This window comes from Lepisosteus platostomus, chromosome 5, assembly GCF_059453375.1.
Source record: "Lepisosteus platostomus isolate fLepPlt1 chromosome 5, fLepPlt1.hap1, whole genome shotgun sequence".
NCBI classification, from domain to species: domain Eukaryota; kingdom Metazoa; phylum Chordata; class Actinopteri; order Semionotiformes; family Lepisosteidae; genus Lepisosteus; species Lepisosteus platostomus.
In genome coordinates, this window is record NC_142615.1 from 52,621,516 (window position 1) to 52,634,553 (window position 13,038).

The 13,038-nt window shown below is 42.7% G+C and overlaps 1 non-coding gene across 1 annotated transcript; it reads right to left on the reverse strand.

The window, feature by feature from the left end:
* Nucleotides 1–4,454: 4,454 nt before the first annotated feature.
* Nucleotides 4,455–4,526, reverse strand: trnat-cgu (transfer RNA threonine (anticodon CGU)). The gene has a single exon. It is a non-coding gene; the product is annotated as a tRNA-Thr (tRNA).
* Between the last annotated feature and the right edge of the window lie 8,512 nt (nt 4,527–13,038).

A 13,038-nucleotide genomic window follows, 5' to 3' on the forward strand; every position in this document is an offset into this window, starting at 1 on the left:
TTTCTGCCTGCCGGCTTCCACCACCTGCGCAAACGAAGGTTTGCTTACCTTACATTGGCGAACGAGGTGTCCCTCGGCGCCGCATCTGTCGCACTTTTTGGCTGCCCGGCAGGTTTTTGCCAGGTGCCCGTCCTCATTGCAGTTGTGACATCTGACTATGTCACATGTGTTTGTCTTGTGGCCGGACTGTCTGCACTTGCTGCAAAAATCCGGCATCTTGGGGTAGTAGAGGTACCCCCTGTCGGCTCCGATGTTGAAGCGAGCCGGGGGGTGCTGGAAACCGTCAACGCCCTCTGGGTCCTCCTTCAGGAGGACTCGGTACTGGCGTTTGCCGTACCAGACGCCTTTGTCCCTGATCTCTGTCAGTTTTCCCACCACGGTTACATACCTCCCTAGGTACGCTGTTACCCGTTCCGCTGGTACGTAGGGATTGTATGTGCAAACCGTGATGGTCCTCTGATTCGTCTTCCTCATCGGCTCCGGCCTGTAATCAGAGAAACCAGGGTGCTTACCTTTCTCCCTGATCAGTCTCGTTGCCTTTTCATACGATGCATCCGTAGCCATGTAGGCCTCCATGTATCTCTCTGCCTTGTTGTCCTGGAGGCAGTAGAGATCTCCGGCCACCAACTGCAAGATCCCTTGCAGGAAGGTCATAAAGAAGGCCTTTGCAGTCGGTATCGGCTCCGTCTTCTTTGTCCAGTGGAACCGGATCAATGTCCTCTTGTCTGCCATCTCTGAGGGAGAAAAAAAAAAAGGAGGGAAAGAGAGAGAGCAAAGGGAGCAGCGAGGGAGCCCTGGCCTTTGTCCTTGTGGGCAAAGCCCAGCTAGGTGCAGGCGCAGGAGGAGAGAGAGAGAGGAGAGCGGAAAGTGCTTCCGGGTCTCAAGGAAGAAAGCAAGCACCGCGGGCAGGCCACGTGTACCTGCTCCCAGCCAAGAGGCCAAGGAGGCAGAGAGAGAGAGAGCGAGAGAGAGAGGGAGCGGATAGCGCTTCCGAGCCTCGAGGTGGAAAGCAAGCACCGCGGGCAGGCCACGTGTACCTGCTCCCAGCCAAGAGGCCAAGGAGGCAGAGAGAGAGAGAGCGAGAGAGAGAGGGAGCGGATAGCGCTTCCGAGCCTCGAGGTGGAAAGCAAGCACCGCGGGCAGGCCACGTGTACCTACTCCCAGCCAAGAGGCCAAGGAGGCAGAGAGAGAGGGAGAGAGAGGGAGCGGATAGCGCTTCCGAGTCTCGAGGAAGAAAGCAAGCACCGCGGGCAGGCCACGTGTACCCACTTCCAGCCAAGAGGCCAAGGAGGCGGAGCAAGAGAAAGGGGGAGGGGAGAGGAGAGGAGAGAGCAGAGAGAGAGAACGTTGATGCCGGATTCCACCCAGCTCAGCTGCTGCTTGGCCTTAACCCCCTAGGCTCAACCTAGAGCGATACCAGCTCAAGCAGTCTTCAGAATCTTCGATCGCCTTCTAGACCTTTGGAAAGACAAGAACTGGGGGCATGCCACTTGAACTTGATCTTAGCCAAAAGGCCGAGAAGGCATAGGTTTCTTTACGGCATTCCTGAACTCTTTGCACTAATGAGCCCGGGCCTTTTTCCCGTCTCGCCGCTACGCATATGGGTCTTTTTCCGCTCTCCTACTCCCCATGGCTAGTCCCTTTGGACGTCCGTGACAGGTGCCCCTTTGGAATAGTTTTCAGAAAATGTGAGAAAAGGAAAGTTATGTACAGTAAGCTCTCACACACAGCTCTCAAACACAGCATTAGAGATTGGAATCTGATTGTAAAAAAAAACTGCCCGTCTCCCTGGCATTTAACGTTGCTGTTGTTTTTATTTTACATATTGTTAGCATTTTAATGAATTGTTAAAAGATTTATACACAAATCGCTAAATACAAAACGAAAAAAACCCAACTGTATGCAATTGACCATTCATATTCCTGAATTTTAAATCCCTGTGTTTATCTGTGTCCAAGTGCCTGGTGCAGCTATTTTGAAAGCATACCTCAAGGAGGACTTTACACGCAGTCTGGGGTATTTAGCTTGTACTGTGTGCCCTGTTTGCCTTTGTAAGCATTTGTTTAAAAAATAAGTTCACAATACGATAAAAACAGAGAAAGCACAAACTTAATAATATAACGATTCAAAATCAAAACCAAATCATATGAAGAAAAAGAGTCAATTTCCGCCTGCACTGATATCCCTTCAAATGTTTTAGAAGAACTCTTGACGTTAATAGAGTAGAAGCCTGCATTTCTTCTACTAAACGAGACTATGGGGAGTGAGTATTTTGATGTCGAACTGGGATTTAAATAAAGAGGAACACTACACTACATTGGGCTACGCGTGTGACAAAACGTTTATTTTAGACCTCTCGATAGCTCAGTTGCTAGCTCTTAAAACTGTAGAAAAAACAGCGAGTATGTCTTATGTCCCTGGTCTGAATCCAGTTTGAAGGATGGTGTTTTCTTGTTCCTTAATCAAAAAGTGAAAATTGCGAATTTGTCTTTCACTTTGACGTTCACCCGAAAGCTCAGTATACAAAGAAGTAGAGGCTCCTGTTCTGAATAATTCCGCTCTGAGACACCTGCGTTAAGTTAGAGCTGAGTCGGCTGGCTGAGCATGTTGCCTCCTTTACATTCAATAGGAGCCCCGACACTAAGAGAAACGTACAGAAATGGGTTTTATCGGGAACTTTTCATGTCCAATGCACTTGACATCTCCCACGGGCGACAAAGTTCATTTAGGACACCTTTCTTTCTTTCTTCTTTCAGCAGGAGTACAATAATGGCAACAACATGTTTGGAGTTCGGCATTTCATTTAGTCTGCGGAAACATCGTATCGGAATGAACTACCTGAGATAAAAGAGTAATTGCGGCTTCAGATCGTTTTTACAGAGCATTGCGTTGTTCTGTTCATGCTGACTACACGCTTTAGATATGTCATTTACTGCAAGCGTTGCTTTTCCAGGTTTTTCTGAAATTCCTCGCATTTGAGCCAGCACTAAAATATTTCATTCCCGTCGCTGAATACATCGTGGAAACGGTATTTGCAACGGAATGCTGTCACACATGAAACCTTTTTGTTATTCGGTTCTGAAGTTTGAAAATGAAAATAAAACGGGGGTCACCTCATAGGCTTGAAAGAAGTCCAAGCAGCATAAAAACCCATGAATTCTCACAAATTGCATTGTGCTGCAACTTTCTTCTGCTGCTGTTATAAATCAGCCTTAAACATTTGAATGCATACCTTACTGCTGCTAATCACATTCACATGTTTATGAAGCTTTTTTCTGTCCGTTATGCTTTTGCTAAGCAGTTTCTCCGTTTTCCTCGTACTGTGATTGTCAGCGAGCACAACAAGACTGAAACAGTGTAAAAGCAGGCAAAAAAGACAGGGTAAAACGCCTGACTGTCGGGAGTGGGATTTGAACCCCTGCCTCTATTTGGAGAGTGAAACACAAAGCTTAAAAGACACGAAGCTGTGAATTTGCTGTTTTAAACCGCTCGACTATCCTGAAAAAATGTGTGCTGATTGCACCAGTCGCATCCAATTTTCTGTAACTTTAGGATGATTGATACGACTGGACAAACACAATTTGTGGCGTTTAGCATGACATGGAAAACGGTACCGGAGCATTCGGGTCCGGACTACCAGACTCAGAAACAGTTTTTACCCCGCACTATCAAACTATTAAACTCCCAGCCTCTCTCACTCTCTCCTCACCTCTCACCTATGATCTGAACCTCACGGTGCCTTCTTTCTTACCAAAAACCCAAACACACATTGAAAATCTACCTCTACCATACATGTCAAAAGCTCACTCCCCATCATTTCTATCCCTTTATTTCATTCTTTTGATGCATGTTTTTGCACATAACCTGTTACCTTTTTGTTGTTTTGCACGCTGCCTGTTGTTTTTTGCACATCGGCTGTTGTCTCTGTCTTTCTTTTGTTATACAATTGTATTGTTGTTGTGTTTTCTTCTTTGTACTACTTATGTCCGAGAGCTTGCTAAATAGCATTTCGTTATACCATATACCTGTGTATGAGTATAATGACAATAAACTTGAACTTGAACTTTAAACTTGAACTTGAACTTGACATAGTCTTGCAGGCAGTATATTATTTTATCGTTTACTCGTTTAAAAAAACACGGTCTTCTCGTTTCTAAGTCAGATTTTTAGTGCTTTCGAACGTTCCTTCCAACCTGGACTGACAGCTCACCCGATCTGTTTGTGATCAGACCATGGAGTCGGGGGCTGTACAAAGCGCACGTTCCTTCCCAATGCTGAGGCGATCATTCAGAAGATGGGTGTGAAGAGAAACAAGCTTTGTCGACTAAAAAACAAGGCAGGATATGCAAGAATACTAATCACTGGCGACAGTTATGCTCTCTTACTATTGAGATCCCTACATTGTGAGTTTTTTTAAGACTTTGAAACTAAAGGAAAGCGGTGACAAATGAAACAGGCACGGGTGGGGTTTGAACCCACGCTCTTCGGTTTACGAGACCGACACCTTACCACTTGGCCACCGCGCCTACTTGTAAGCATGGGAATAAGGTTGTTCAAATTATTTTTTTCTGAATCTGGTTTACATCGCCAAATGTAAACCGGAGGCAGCAACAAAAATAAAAGGGATACTTGTCCTTAAACTCGGACGTGATGTTCTGCAGACATGTGCACAATGTCCTGTTTTCTTGCAGTGTAGACATTTTGCTGTTCACGCTCCGCATTCATCTGCTTTGTGCGTTGTTAGTCCGCACCTGTAACATGTAATGTCAGCCGTCCCCTGTTCTTCTATTTCTCTAGCATGACTGCGTCCTGCTGCTCGGCTTTTGTTTGTAAAGTTTGAGCGAGCACCCCGTTCAGTGTCACTTTGTCACTGTGGTCAGAAAGCATTCTTGATTCTGCTTGAGCTGCTTCATGAATTCTAGCGACTGTAAGAGCTCTTTCTAAAGTCAGCCCTTCCTCCTGCAGCAATTTATAGTCTCTTATGTGCACATTTTTCCACAAGTTGATCTCTTAACATGTCAGTTTCCAATACTCCAAAGTCACAAGATTTAGCCAGTTCTCTTAGTGCAGTCACAAAAGCATCAACAGATTCGTCCTGAGACTAAGTTCTCTGCCTAAATTTATGCCGTTCTAAAACCACTTTTCTCCGCGGTGTAAAGGAAGCGTCTAAGACAGCTACAGTCTTTTTCTCCAGGGAGGTTGGCAACAATCCGCTGCACGGGAGCCCCGATACAGTGCAGTAATGTAGCACGTCTCACGGCATCCTGAGCTTCTGTAGATCCACTGGCTATTTAACAAAATCTGTACGACTCCATCCATATCTTGTATTCCGTATACAAATCCGGAGCTACGAGGTTCAGTGGAAGCGGTGGAAAAAGCTGGGCATAAGCAAAGCTTCTCGGCACGGATGCCATATCTTCCATGGCGCAAGCTAAACGAAGTTCGTTTCTACCAGCAAGAGAACTAAAATCCGCACTGCACTCGCTTTGAGTCCGTCAAGCACTCATCTCTCGTCGCCTTCAATGTTTTGTATCTTAATAAAAATACGTTTTTATATTATTTTAACTATTTTGTTAACTACACAGATCATGCCCTTACACCATATTGTAACGCTTACGGCCGACAGGCACTGTGTAAGAGCCGGCGTACCAGAGCGGGTGACGTCACCGCCCTTCCCTGTGATAGCAGGACCACAGCTACTGGGCTGTAAAGAGATCTCTCTTTAGCTCACGGGGCTAGGTCGCTGCAGAGAGACGCGGAAGTCCCGGGTTCGAGCCACCTATACTTTGGGCCGACCAGATGCGGCAAGGGCGCCCGCCTGAGCCCCCGTTGCGTTACAATATATTCCCGCCTTCTACCTTCGTAAGTTGTTGTAAATATTCTGAAGTGAGAGATAACTTTGAAGATTTACACTCTATTTAAATGTTATTTCACTTAATTTCAGTTCTCTTCACTCCCCGGGATAACTGAACTCACAATCGCATACTGAAGGCTTTACATGCATTATCTGTGATACAGCTTCTAATAAGAATGGAATGAAAGTGTATTAATAATAAATGACATTGTTTTAAATAAATGTGTATTGATAAACTTCATAATTAATTAAAGTGGTGTGACAGGAAAGCAAATTAAATATTACAATGATATTCCAAGCAACTGATGCGTAAATTCATTATGTCGCGACAATTTTATTCCCACTATAAAGGGTAATATTCTAATGTAGATCCAGTGTTCCCCTTAGTCTGCTTCTGAATGTCTTCATTTCAGTCTGTCCTCTATTTCAGTAACCTCTAGAGGGCGCAGGATTGGGTTCCTTGAAGTGAAGAACAGGTTAATTAAGGAGCTGTGGACTGATTTCTGCGGCCGAGTTCGTTGTAGTGTTAAGTTAAATAATTCTTCGATTTTAAGAAAAAAGACAGGTATGTTTTGTGTCTCATGCCGATCCTCTTCTCGATCCAAATGAAAGGTTTAATATGATCCCTCGAGAAAGAAAAGAGTCAATTTCCACCTGTAATGATTGATGGCACACCAAACATTTTGTAATATCCCCGGAAGTGTATACAGTAGAATCCTGGTTCGTAGCTTAAATTCAAGGTAACCAAGACTAAGGAAAAGAGTTGGAAACTTGATGTCTTACTGGGATTTAAATAACCTGGAACATTTCACTACATTGTGCAGTGTGTGCGAGGAAACAGCTCCTGTTATCCCTTCGATAGCTCAGATGGTAGAGCGGAGGACTGTAGTAGGAACACCTGGGAATCCTAAGGTTGCTGATTTGACTCCGGCTCGAAGGAAGGCGACTTTTGTGTACTTTAATCAAAGACAATAAATAACTATCACTCACATGTTGATCAGAAGCTCAATAAATGATGAAGCAGAGGCTCCTGTTCCGAATTCCCTTCACGTCTGATGGTCTTGTTCTGACCGAGATCAATCTAAATTGGTGGAAGGGATTTTAACTAATCTGGTCTTTGAATTCAGGGACTGCTCTATCTGCTTTGTAATTCAAAAATAGATACCAATGTCAAGTTTTTTGTAGATAAAGTGTTGTCTGTTTTCAAAAGTTAGGCACTTAATTGGCTTTATGATTTGGTATTGATTTTGTATAGTTATATTATTACATTTGTGCTTTCTCTGTTTTTATCGTATTGTGAACTTATTTTTTAATCAAATGCTTACAAAGGCAAACAGGGCACACAGTACAAGCTACTCTGCACTTTTGGGAGTATAACAGGTTCGATATAAAATCGCAAAAATGTAAAGGGGAAAATACCCCAGACTGCGTGTGAATCCCTCCTTGAGGTAGGCTGTTGTTCTATATAAATTGTTCTAGATAAATACGACGTACTGTGCACAAAATGCTGCATAAAACAACCTGATATTTTAATAATTATTATTTTATAATTTGATAAGTGTGAGGCCCCGGATTCAGTTCACGTTATCTTCAGTCCTAATTTTTTTTAAACATGAGATCTTCCCTTCCTCTAGTTGAAGTCACACGATGAGAGCGATTTTTTTTTTCCACGTTGCGATCCAAACAGTCTGACAGTGACCAAACCAGGACGGATTCTGCTGGGAGCCGGACTGAGGTCATTCTCACTCCCTGTGCTGGTACACCTTATGTAATTTTCACAATTGCGATAGACTTCTTTAAAAAAAAAGTAGATATAGCCCTGAAAAAAAGCCTTAGCTTTATCAGTTTTTACATTAATCGATTTTGAATCTAAGATCGAATTTTTAATAGGTTCAATTTATATTTAAATTGAAATATAGCATGCATACCTAATCCACCAACGGGCAGAGCAATATTTTATGGTGGATTTGTATGGGCATCTGTATGATACCACTACAGCACTGGCGCAGGTGCAAAATCCACTTTCACACGACTTTTTCAGTGCCTTCTCTCTCACATGATCCGGAGCGCAGGAGCTTATATCGTTCAAATGTTATTGATTGCTGATCGTTCAGTGGGGGTCCGGATGTGTCTGTGCGGCTGAAACCGGACGGCACCGTCCCAGTGGGCAGTGATTCGTCGAATATACGTATATATCACGGCGAAAATACGGCTATACTTATATATACGTTGTCGCGACGTATAATCAACGTCGAATTGCAACCGTAAAATCGACAACATTAATAAATGCATATATAACGTCGAAAACACATCTGACACAGTCCCTGAGGCTTTTTACTGTTAATGTCTTGTGTGCCGCAACTAGGAGTATACAGCAATCTGCATCGTGCACGAAGTAAATTATTTTTGCAGTAATTACTTTATTTACACGTGTATACTAAATATAGTAATAAATATAGTCCCACCCTACATCGACATTAAAAGAAATTAAGGAGCACAAAATGCATTACTTGAAGAATGCATATGCAAGGCAGGGGGCCAGGAGATCTGGACACTGAAAATAATAAGTTTCTGGTTCTAATTGTTAGGACAATTAGACAGGGTTTGCAAATGGTGGACAAAAATCGTCTTAATTTCCATTGTAATATTTTTTTTCTTGGAAATGTAGAAGTTGTGCATTTTAAAATTTATATTTGAATCAAAATGTGTTTTTGTTTTAGTGCGTTAATGTAATTAGTGTTTGTCATTACTATACTGTATATTGCCATGTTACCAGAATTTGTAGCTGAAGTTTAAGACTAGTTGTGTTTTTTTATGATTATTGCCCATATGTTGATTGTTGATCGATTGTATACAATGTATAATTTGAAATACATATTTTTCAGGTGTGAATGTGTATTTTCTGAATAAATTTCTAAACCAAATCATTGGCTTGATTTACTAGTTTCTACACCAGTAAAACCTATCTTTGATGTATAATAGACCTCTACTCATAAACGTATAATAGACCTCTAAAGTTATCCGTATAATAGACCTCTAACCATATACGTATAATAGTCCTCTAAAGTTATCCGTATAATAGACCTCTAAATTTATCCATATAATAGAACTCCAACCATTTATGTATAATGAACATCTAATCATAGACGTATAATTGACGTATAACAATAGACGTATATTAGAATTTCATTCTAGACGAATTGCAGACCACATTTATACGTCTAAGGTATGCGTTTAAGACATATATTATACGTCTTTTGCCCACTGGGGTGTATCAGGCTCCGCTGCACAGCAGCGTAAGTATAAGTGTATAGATGAAACCTTTAATGTATTGTTCGGTTTCAATTAAAATGCTTTACTACTACAAGAGAGAAGTATAGTAAGAAGGATGGAACAAAATGATTTATTGGAAGAAAACTGTCACGCCCTCTGCAGCCAGAGGGCGCTCCTTCTCTGTCCTGTCCCTAGTTTCCGGTCTGCTGTCCTTCCTGTCCCTCTCTTTCCCTTGGGCTATATATTTCTGGGTCTTGCTCTCTGTCCTGGCTCAGCATTGATGTTCGGATGTCCTGAGACCCGCCTAGCTCCAGGGCGCCCCACGTCCGCTCCCTGAGGGCATAGGTGTCTATACGGCATTCCTGAACTCTTTGCACTATGAGCCCGGGCCTTTTTCCCGTCTCGCCGCTACGCATATGGGTCTTTTTCCGCTCTCCTGCTCCCCACGGTTAGTCCCTTTGGACGTCCGTGACAGAATGCTGAGCCACCTACTGACCCCGCGAGCGGCGCTTTTTTTTTTTTGTCTTGCCGCAGTTTTTTTTTTCTTGTTCTCTGGGCTGTTTTTTTTTTTCAGTTCCTCTATTCTAATCACTGGATATCACTCCGATCTTCCGTGCCTGTGAGCGGGTCCAGCACCTGGCTTTCCTCGGGTAGATCACTCCGATATCAGTGATTGAACGTTGAGCTGGCTTGCCTATTCTTATTACTGGATATCACTCCGAGCTTCTGTGTCTGGAGCGGGTTCTCGTGCCTGGCTCTTCCTGGTCTGGCTCTCTCCGATATCAGTGATAGAATGGTAAGCTTTCTGCCGTTCCTCCATTCTTTTCGCTGGATATCACTCCGGGCATCTGTGTCTGTGAGCGGACTTCGGTCTGGCTTTCCTCAGGTTGTCCACTCCGATATCAGCGTTAGAATGTGAACGTGCCATTTGCCCAGTCTGCGGTATTTTTCCCCGGGGTTTTTGTGTTTTTTTTCCTTGTTTTTTGTCTTTTTGTTTTGATTTTTTTCTTCCTGGTTTCCCCTCCTTTTTGGTCCCCCCTGCTCTCTGTGTCTCGGAACTTTGGTTCCTACCTGTTTTTGGTTCCTACCTGTCTTGTGTGGTTTGTCTCCCTGGTCTTTCCCAGGTTTTTGTCTGTTGGGTTTGTGCTTGTGTACTTTTTTGTTTTAAGTCTCTGGAGCTCTTCTCACCCCCCCTTCCTCCACCCAATAAAGGTTTATACCCCGGAGGAAGGGGTAGCTCTCAGCCGTGGATTCCCGGAGGTTTCCTTTCAGTTAAATGAGGTTTTTCCTCCCCCCAGTGCTGTGCAGCTTATTTATTTGTTTGGGCGTCGGGAGCCGCCCATGAAAGGGGGGGTACTGTCACGCCCTCTGCAGCCAGAGGGCGCTCCTTCTCTGTCCTGTCCCTAGTTTCCGGTCTGCTGTCCTTCCTGTCCCTCTCTTTCCCTTGGGCTATATATTTCTGGGTCTTGCTCTCTGTCCTGGCTCAGCATTGATGTTCGGATGTCCTGAGACCCGCCTAGCACCAGGGCGCCCCACGTCCGCTCCCTGAGGGCATAGGTTTCTATACGGCATTCCTGAACTCTTTGCGCTATGAGCCCGGGCCTTTTTCCCGTCTCGCCGCTACGCATATGGGTCTTTTTCCGCTCTCCTGCTCCCCACGGTTAGTCCCTTTGGACGTCCGTGACAAAAACGTTTTTTATTTATAAGCTCGTGTCATCCAGCTCTAATACAAAAGCGACTCGCATCTTCAGCCCTTTTTTTGTTTGTGATCATTAATTTCTTTAGTTATAATCAACATTGAACTTTTTTAAAAATTAAATGACAATAATCAAACACGCAGACAGATTTTTTGAAAGTATTAGGAGTTGACAGGGTGCCCCTTCGGAATAGTCGTCAGAAAATGTGAGAAAAGGAAAGTTACGTACAGTAAGCTCTCATACACAGTATTCGACATTGGAATCTGATTACAAAAAAACTACCTGTCTCCCCAGCATTTATCGGTGCTGTTGTTCTCTGAGTTCTCTTAAGAAATACCAAATTATCTCCTAATTGCGACTTGCTCGCTGAATGATCTCTCAAGAAATCCCGAGTGAGATTCAACAGGTGTTTCCTGCAACAGCCACGACAAGTGTGAAGACGTTCTCTGGATTTCCCGAATATGACGTTAAATTAGTTCAAATCATTTACCAGGCTTCCCACGTACAAAAAGGCCCAAGGACTCCAGCAGTCTTACAACCACTGTCCTGTTTGTCTCACCAGACACGATCTCTATTCTGTTGTAATCCACGATGACCCCGTTCTTCAGGTGATTTATCATGTCCTTCCTCGCCTGTTGAGAGGCCATCCTGATCTCCTCTGCCGTGGCGTGCTTCATACACGCCCTCTTCAAGTGAGCAGGAAGCTGATCAAAAGTATTCAGGCACACCTTGCACACCAGGGGAATCCTTGCAGGTTTCCTTTGAAAATAAATAATATAATTTGTGTATAGAAACAAGCTAAGACTGATTTCTTAAATTATCCTTAATTTTCTCTCTCATAGTTTGAGCATAATGATTTTATTGTATTTATATCAGACTTGCTCATTGCTCCAAATGAAATAATGGCTTAATATAAAAAAGTGAACTCTTACTTGGTCTCAGTCACAGACTTTCCAATAGGAGCCATTGTGGAGTTCAAAAACTGCTGGTCCTAGAAGTGGGGAAGGAATGTTATAAGATAAATTGAATTACAACATAAGGACTGGCTGAGGGAACACTGGAATATATACAAATTCCAACTAGTGAGGAGTCCATATAGACACAGCTACCTTTCATATTCAGTATAAGATGGAGAGATGAATTGGCCCTGAAAATTCACTGCAATGAGAGACTGCTCCTGCCACTGTATATGAACAAACATACATGCTCATCTATATTCATTTGCAGTTACATTATTGCAATGAATCTGTATCCAAAAAAGGATGTGCTCCATCTCGTCAGTAGATTGGATTCCAAAACTGATTTGGGTCAATATACATTGCCTTAGAAGATAAGGTACAGTCTACTGTAGGGAACCATCAATTTAGAAAGCATTGGCCTTCCCTGGGGGGCAGGTAGGTGCAAAAGCTTATCATGTTGCCATAGTAGACAAAGTTCTATAAAATGTTAAATAACTTTAAAAAAAAGTTAAAATGAAAATGATTGTTAAAAACTGGGCTTTCAATAAATGACAAGTTTAATCTAATACTGCTCTGATCATGGTAGCAGGAAGGTGTGTAAATTACTCTGTACCTTCTCCCCAGGTGTCTAAAAGACTGACCATTTCCAAAGATGGCTGTTGAAAGCCACTTTCTACTAAAGTTAAAGTTCTACTAAATAATCAATGTAATCCATGTTACACCTCATTCACCTTGTTTTTTTTTATTTTAACCCTGAGATTATAGAGGTTTAATACCTATGGTACCCATATTCACCCTTTATTTAATACACCATAAATTTAATATTTATTCTTAAATACTAGAAAGAGCTCTCAATAAATTAAATGCCCCATTGAACTGGCCCTGATTATACAATGCAAGGAGAAGTCTTCTAAGCCAATACTTGTTACCAGAAAGAGGCTTTATTTCAATTGTACAATATACAAAACAATACCATTTAACACAAAGATATATTCCACACCGTGGCATGCACATGATGAGATTCTTGATATTAGATTAGAAAAAAAATATCAATGCACTGAGAGACGCTTAAGAATAAAGATGCATCTGCCTGACTGCATATTAGTTTTAAAAGGTTATCAGCAAATGTATTTAAAAGTAAAAATGTAAAGTCTTACCTCTTGATCGTAGTGGTGATTCAATATCCAGGACCTTAGTCAAGTCTCAGAGTTACTGTACCTCCTGTCTTGATTGCAGGTGAAAAGTGAAAGGTATA